Below are 8,949 nucleotides of genomic sequence, written 5' to 3'. Positions count from 1 at the left end.
AGCATCCTTCTCTCAGGACGAGGTCCAGGCAGGGTGGTTTAAGTCTGATAAACAAGGGACAAGAATTAGAACGTCAAGACACACACCCAGTCTTCAATGTGACTGTCTCTCCTGACAACCACCCTCAACTGTAACCATTAGCCAGTTTCCTACAATGTGTGTGTGTGATCTACAAGCTGTTCTCCCCTCTGTCCAAGCAACATCAAAGCCTCAGACTGGCCTGCCGTGCCCCTATCCCGACACTTAAACAGGCATTCCAAGCCAGCCTGCCTATTGTACCACGCGGTTGACCGGGCCCATTTAACACACACACACACACACACACACACACACACACACACACACACACACAAAATGGGAGAGACCTTGCCCCCCAAATGGAGGATATGTTTGATACTGAGGCGACAGGCAGGATTAGCAACACTATACATGACAATGGTGAGGGTGGGCGGGAGTGTGCAGGCTGTGTGTGTGTCGGTGTGTATACGCACACAAAAAAAAAAGCTTCCTTTGTGACATCACCCTTGCCCTACAGCCTTGCCCTCTGCGAGGTTAAACACACCAAAAGGTTGGCTAAGTCAGACGCACACAAACCCGTAGCTTTTCTACGCTCTTTTGTGTGACAGAAAAGTCTGGCTGAGGGTGTAAAACACAATAGCAAAGAGCAGGAGAACAAGTGAGATGAACAAGAACAGTGAGAGGAAGTGAGAGGAAGAGAGAGGAGGGGGTGAAAATGCATGGGTATGGGCCATGGAGCACATTACAACACAACAGAAGAGAAGCCAGCTGAATATCAAGCCCACCGGACAGCAAAGAACATCCAGGTAGAGAAGGTGAGTGTCTGTGGGAATAATGGTGGAGGACAGTAATGGAGTGGATGAAATTAGGTAGTGAAGATTAATTGATATGCAGAACAAGAATGAGATAGACACTGTCTGTGTGTAGATATGTGTCATGCAGGGAATAGATCAATAGCTGTACAGGCCTATTATAGATTAAAGCTGCAGATTTCATTTGGCTGCATTTCATGCTCTTTCTTTGCCCATCTCCACTGATCTCTCTGTTAGATAGAGGGTGTGAGAGAGTTGAAAGTCAAATCATTCTCAAGCTGTGGCAAAGAGTTGCTTCAATTACAAGACACAACATAAAGATACTGACATGAACTGTTTAAAAGGCCCTGAAAACCTATTTTCTACATTAGCTTCTAAAAATGTGATCCTTCAAAAACACATTTTCTGCAAAAGGTATTAAAGTGCCCATATGATGAAAAAAATCACTTTTTTTCTGGGATTTGGGGTGTTATTTTGTGTCTCTGGTGCTTCCACACGTGTACAAACTTTGAAGTGGCCATATTATGCTAATTGTATTCATTAGAATAGGTTTACATGGTTTAATTTTCAAAAAACACCATATTTTTGTTGTACTGCACATTGCTGCAGATCCTCTTTTCACCCTGTGTCAGGTCTCTGTTTTAGCTACAGAGTGAGACCTCGCAACTTCTGTAACGTCTTTGTTGTCAGTCGCACATGCCCAGTAGCTGATGCAGATTTTGAACAGCTCACCCAGATACTGAAGGCAGGACACATTCAGAAACCTGTATCTCACTCAAAACAGCATGGATGTTTTTTTTCAAAATGCGTGTGGAAGCACCAGAGACACAACATAACACCCCAAATCCCAGAAAAAAGTTTTTTTTTCATAATATGGGCACTTTTTAAAAAACAAACATCCATGCTGTTTTGAGTGAGATATGGTTTTCTAAATGTGTCCTGCCTTCAGTCTCTGGGTGAGCTGTTCAAAATCTGCGCGGCTTTCTACGTCACTAGCCGAAATGAGGGGCCTGGGGGGCTAACCATTAGCATGCTAGCGCTAGCATGCTAGCTCGTTCTCAATGGCAAAACACTGCTACAACACACACGAATTCACCCTAATCTACAAAATAAATTGTATAGAACTACTTACATGTCCCTGTTCTGCAGGTATTCCATGCAAAGTTGGAAGTGCGCCCTCATTTAGAAGAAGTCTCCCGGCTAATCCTGCCTTGTACAGGCCGAAGTTGGAGAAACAGCTAGCTAGCTCATGTAATCTTATTTTTTATTTTATTTTTTTAGCTCATTTAATCCATACCTAGCTAGTGCGCATGTGCGACTGACAACAAAGATGTTACAGCAGTTGAGAGGTCTCACTCTGTAGCTAAAACAGAGACCTGACACAGGGTGAAAAGAGGAGCTGCAGCAATGTGCAGTACAACAAAAATATGGTGTTTTTTGAAAATTAAACCATGTAAACCTATTCTAATACAATCTCAAATTACAATTATGAACCTGAAAGAGAGCATAATATGACCACTTTAAAGTTTTGTTTAATTTTACCAGAGATTTCTGTCTGTGCTGTTTTGTCTGTGCTCATCTAACTGGTTTGAAGTGGGCAAGTTAAACAACATATGAATCAGAATATGATGTCAATCAAATCTGATCAAACCACACCATCACAGTCTTGAGGTAGCAGATAAGATGAGTTTATGTGACTCTTTGTAAATAAGATCTAAGGATGTTGAATTTTTAGTCAAGAATATGGAGAAAACAGGTCGAAAACACGGACCAGAACCTGGCCCGTATCTGCAAATTTCAGACCTGAACCAACTTAACCCAACTGGTACTGACAAACTTGAGTCTAAAACCTGACCCCAGCCTATTTCTTTATCCATTACTGATGTTGGCTCACCAGGCTAATGCAACATAACCTTTATTTATCCAGGTAAGTCGATTGAGAACAACTTCTCATTTGAAACGACGACCTGTCACATTCACACAGTTACACATTCATACCTGGAAGTTGCCCAGTACAACCACAGTCTGATCTGCTGGCCACTGAGCAACTCCACTGGAGCGGTTGGGGTTAAAGGCCTTGCTCAAGGGCACCTCGGTGGTGGTGACAAGCGCTGGTCTTTCACTTTCCCCACCCAGATTTTATCCTGCCGGTCTGGGGATTAAACCGGCGACCTCCCGGTCCCAAGCTCCCTTCTCTAAACCACTAGGCCACCACTGCCCCACATAATGGCTGACCTGTCTCTTTCCCCGTTACCAATGGACATTGCGTCTATTTTTGCAACCGTGGCACCAAAGGACGACATTTCAGTTTTTAGATTGTTTTATTTGATATTACAAGACGGAGGACATTAAATCACACGCAAAAATATAACACCAGAGAACGTAAAGGAACAAGTACCGATGTTGGTATTGAACCTCGGCCAGCCTAAGTCAGATAGACAAAGAGCTCAAAAAATTACATTCAAAAATAATCAATGCTATACCCTGGCCGAGCCAGATTGGTTGGGTAGAAGAACTCTGCCCTGTCCTTTCTGGTCAAGCGGTTACATGATGCTGGAAATCTACCTTGATTACAGTTCAAAATGCTTTTCTGAACATAACCTTGACATAACAGACTGGCATATATATATCACAGGTGATCTGAAAAGACGTTTGTGATCAGCGATTTTGCACAGACTTTTGCCACTGTAGCTTGGTGAAAAAGCGAAATGCGAGCAGATGCCTTCACCCTGGTCCCTGTTGAATTGGCCTCGTGTTCGGCCATCACATATTTCATCTCAGCCCGTCTCTGATTATCCATTCCCCCATGACAAGTTAAGTATTCACCCCCTGCCAGCCCGTGCTACCTCCTCCCTTCCTCATCGCCCCCTTCCACACCATGTTGGCAGCCAGGTCAGGGCAGGTGGCCAAACCTGTCAGTCAAAGCACCGTCGCCACGCGGCAATACCACAGACACCAATTACCACAGCAGGGGCGCGGCCTGGCAACCGCATGGCAACCACATGGTCCAATCAGGGTACACAACAACAGGGACCAGAGAAGGCCAAAAAGAGTAAGTGTGTGTGCGTGTGTGCGTGCGCACGCAAGCGAGTTCCGCGGAACCATGTTCAAGTTATCAAAAACTGAGCCAATGCATGTCTGTGGGTTTCACAGGTAGTCATTGTGTCTTTTTAATATCCGTTAGCTTTCTATTTAGTGGAGATTTTCAATTCAAACGCAAAATTGATCTCCATCTAACTGTTGATAATCACAGTGGTTCTTATTAAAACAAACTGTCCTGAATCATGACCAGTTCTGCTAGTCTCACCATTCATGCGTCTAGATTTTAAAAAGAGAATGAATCGAAATTTGACAATTTAATTGCCTTAAACATGCTTGGATGGTTTGTGCCTAAGACACATCACAGGACAATAAAACATGGTCTCACTTTTAATTACATTTTATTCAACATGTATGTTCTCTACTTAAGTGCTTCTCCAGCAAACTTGGAGTACAAGATCTTGAGATTTGTCTTTTGGTCATATTGATCAAATGATAACTCAGTATCAGATTACAGTACATCAGTGACTCAGACTTTAGGTTGAGTCACAGGTTCAATATAGGGATGGACGATATGACCTAAAATCAAAATCACGATTAATTGTATAACGTTTTATTTATTTATTTTTTTGCCCTCATAGTTAGCAAGGTTTGTAATGTAAATATGCTGAACTATTAAAGGTGGGATATGTTTTTTCTAATGAAAGAGTGCATATCTTATCTTTGTGATTTTAAAATGATTGAAGGAAACACACAGAGATTAACTATTTATGGTTATTAATTGAATATTTTGCACTATTGAAATTAAAGCATACACTTATTAAAATGAAAACTTCTTGTGAAAAAGTTTCCTAAAACAAGTTTAAAAGTAGTTTCATTTTTTTTTTTGCAAACAAAATAAATTATTTTAAATATTGCCATGTCAAAAGTAGAAAATAACCAGCATATCTTGCAAGCAAAATACATTTTTAAAAATTGCCATGAAACGGATGTTTGTGTCCTGGGAGTACTACTTAAGAAGACCAGTGATTTAACCCAAACCACAATCTTTTTTCTAATCCTAATTAGTCGTTTTGGTGTTTAAAATGAACTGTCATCGCCGCATGGCAGTCTTATTTTGTCAGCTAAACTTAACTGCAACAGCCGCTGTCACGACCTTCACACAGTGACCGGTAACTGCATAACAGTCACCTTTTGTCGGCTAAACTTACTACTACTTGTCTTTGCTGAAGCCAAAATGTGTCCAAATGATGGACACTGTTTTCTTTTGTACAAGTTGCTCCTGTTGCTCAGTTGACTCTGTGTTTGAGCTCTCCTCCATGTTGCTTCCATGCTGCAGACTGGACGGGCGGAGTCACATGACCACACAAGCGGTAGTATGTTTTTAAGGGGAAAGTACATGAACACACAGTGGGAAAGGTATTAACAAGATAAAAAAAAACGAAATAACCAACATAGAAAAATTATATTGGTTAAAGGTTCTGCATTTTATATTCTATGTACTCCTGACTGTAGAATAAGCCATTATAAACCTATATAAAGGCCCAACCAGGCAAAAGAAAGAAAATACTGGGATATACTGTGAAACTGCCAGAATCTTAAAAAATAGGCATACTTTTATAATTTTGGTCATACCACCCAGCACTAATACTAGCACTAATACACTCTTCTTAGATATTATCTGGATCCACAAAAATAATATATTCTAAAAATTCCTTTCTTGGATTTATATAATCCAAGATGACAAATACAGTATAATTCAAAGTAGAACTGAAACGATTAACTTGTTCAGGCTTGTAAGTTGTAAAGATTTTCTAGTTTTCTTTGTCTTGTGTGATATTAAAGTGAATATATTTGGAGTTGGGAGTGTTGGTTGAACAAAACAAGCAATTTGATAACATAACTGTGGGCGTTAGGAAATTCAAATTTTCTGATATTTTATAGGCCAAACAATAATGAAAATAATCGGTTGCAACCCTTATTTAAAGTTTAACCCTTTCAAATGTGAATTAAGAGTTGTCGCCCACATGACAAAAAAGATTTTACTGTTGTATTAGTGGCAACATATGTTTCATTCAATACGTCCACTAGTAGGGAAGGTCAGTCTCCACAGTACAGTGGCAGCATAATAGTCAACAAGTGATTGTATTTTTAGGTTCAAGTCACGCTAGTGTACGCAAGCACATAAAATAATGCTGATAAAACTGACCAAATTATTCAGGGTGCCCCTTTTGTCTTCTGCGGGGAAACACACTAATACACCAGCACAGAGGGCTGTAAGGGGCAAATATATTTTAATAAAACCAGTGAGTTGCAACCTCAATTTCATTTTGATGAATTTCCTCCTGCGGGAGTGAACCAGGCAGTGGGCGGGAGGGCGGAAGAACGGGAGAGGGAAGTGGGGTGATGGGGGCTGGGAGGCAGATAGAATTTTCATGATAGTTATTTTTGTTATTATACAGCGAGAGAAAGGAGGGGGAGGGGAGAGAGAGATAAACGGCATTGGTTAATCTGAGGCATTTTGCGACGCGCTCCATTATCGGGCAGGTTGGGCACGTCGAGGGGGTTATTTTTCCGAGGGATCTTTGGCCCTAGTAATTAAGCTCCATTCACGAGGCCCTGTTCCCCAAATTAAAAATTTGTCATTAAGTGGAATTTACCATAATGCCTTTTTATCTGCCGGCGCTTCAGCATGCGTGCATGCATGTGGGTGTGTGTGGAGGTAAAAGCGGGGCTAAGGGAGGGGGCAACCAATAAGGGGTTACACTGTGGTCACACACACGCACACACACATGAATGCCCATGCACAAACACACACTCACTGAGGAGAAAGGGCAAATTGAAAAACTGAAATAATCCTGGACAGCAGCGCACACACACACACACACACACACACACACACACACACACACACACACACACACACACACACACACACACACACACACACACACACACACACACACACACACACACACACACACACACTTCAAATCCACAGCCTTTGGGGTAATTAAATAATGGTGCTTTAAAGTTTTAATTTAGATTTGGCTTTTTCCTTCCTCATCCTACTGTATGCAGCAGTAGCAGAGACACAGACACACACACAGACACACAGACACACACACACACACACACACACACACACACACACACACACACACACACACACACAGACACACACAGGGTTATAGACTTCATCCAGCGAGATAGCCCTTGATGAGCAGGGTACATTGGAGAGAGTAAATGATTGAAGAGCAGAATCTCTGTCTCTATAGGCTTTATAAAACAATACAATTATTAGTCTTTAATTAGAGCAGCCCCTCTGTGGGACAGGGGACAGACGAAGAACAATAGAGGATTAGAAGAGGAGTTCCTAATATGGCTCTTTTATCGCTACATTCAAATACAGTTTATAAATGCATCCAGCTGTCCCTTTCACCTGGCAAAGTTTGAAGTTGGTAGTAGATTTGGGAAAGAGAAACAAAACAATGTTATTTAGAGCTGCAACTAAACATAATTTGTTATTAATTCATCTACAGATTAAACTCCACCACCACCAAACACCATCAACTGCAACGTCCCCAGTTTGAGTTCGGCAGGGGACTTTTGTTGCATGTCGTTCCCAATCTATCTCCCCTCATTTCCTCTCATCTCATTACTGTCGACTCTCTGAAAAAGGCATAAAATGCCTAAAATAAAAAAAAAAAGTTATGATTACAAATTCCTGTCTTAAACTACCAGGGATGAAAGTATGTCTTTGAATTGATTATTTTATCAAACCATCAGTAAAAAACCCCAAAAGTATTGGTATAAAAAACCTTTACTAGAAAAATGACTTGATGAAATGAATAAGTCATCAATATTGTCATTTGGCATATAGATTAATAAATTAAGCATTATTATTCTTGAGGAGAAAGAAGAGCAGGAATGAAAGACCTGGCGGTATGATCAATATAGCACAAAAGGTCATATATTATTAATTATTTTCAATTTCTTATTGCAAGGTGGTGGGTGTGAAAACGTTACAAAGCTAAAATACAGAAAAACGCTAATCAGATGTTACTGGATGTCTAAAACCCAACAACCCAATAAATGTTACTATTAAGGATGCAGTAAGTAATACCTCTGAAGGTCAGGGTTTTGAGTCATTCAGCTTTTATTTTCAGTTCTCTAAATGACTAACAATAAAAATGTATGATATAATGCGAGTAAAGAGAAACCAGCAGCCATACCCTTCACACTGTCTCTGTTTGCTTTGGACAACTGAAAAACATCTGACTTTGACCACTGTGCATCTCCCTCTGACTCTCAAGGAAAACACTAAATTCTCCACATCTCTCTGAATACCATTGGAGAGTGAAGGTGGGGAAATAAGACCCTAAATGAACAGAGGGGGGGTCTGGGGGGCTGGAGTAAGAAGAGGAAGAGCAGAGGAGGTGGAGGGTGAAAGGAAGGAGGAGGAGGAGGAGAGGAGGATGGACAGATGGCAGAGGTTATGCCTGGCTGAAAAGGGCAAGACGGGAGGAGGCTGTTCCGGGCGTTCAGGGTGTGTGCGTGTGCGTGTGTGTGTGTTCGTGTCATTGGAGGAAACGCCACACTTTACCCCCACATCTCCACATGCAGACTTCATCCTTAAGAAACCCCTCCATCTCCCCTCTAGGTCCTCCTCCTCCCCCTTTTTTCTCCCCCCGATTTCATTCCCTGAATTTCATGATTTCTTTTTCATAGATGTCAAAGGTGCATCAAATCTATTTAAATAAATGTCTGACAAGACTTTTCCTTTGATATCAAATTCAGTTCTTGGCTCAGTTGATTCCATATTGGCTGGAGATTGTATTCAGTGATGAACTAAATAATTAGGTCCTGCATCTGATTGACAGATAAAACCTGGTTAAGGTAAACAGATAGAGCCAAACATGCTGTCAAAATCTGTAAGTGTGTTTGTCTCCAAAAATACAGCACATGGAGGAGTAGCAGAATGGCAGGGGGAGAGCAGAGAGAGAGATAGGGGTCTTATTTACTGTCGTTTAATTTGCTTCCCTCTGCTCCGTCCATCCTTTAGTTTTTCTGACAGGTA

General features: G+C 41.2%; 1 protein-coding gene across 1 annotated transcript in view; it reads right to left on the bottom strand.

The window, feature by feature from the left end:
- The window catches only part of LOC118494829 (B-cell receptor CD22-like), a 105,431-nt gene that overhangs the window by 6,483 nt on the left and 89,999 nt on the right, over positions 1 to 8,949 (bottom strand). The window lies entirely within an intron of this gene.

The sequence above is a fragment of the Sander lucioperca genome, chromosome 4 (genome assembly GCF_008315115.2).
Source record: "Sander lucioperca isolate FBNREF2018 chromosome 4, SLUC_FBN_1.2, whole genome shotgun sequence".
Classification (NCBI taxonomy): Eukaryota; Metazoa; Chordata; class Actinopteri; order Perciformes; family Percidae; genus Sander; species Sander lucioperca.
This window is presented reverse-complemented; position numbering and strand designations above follow the sequence as displayed.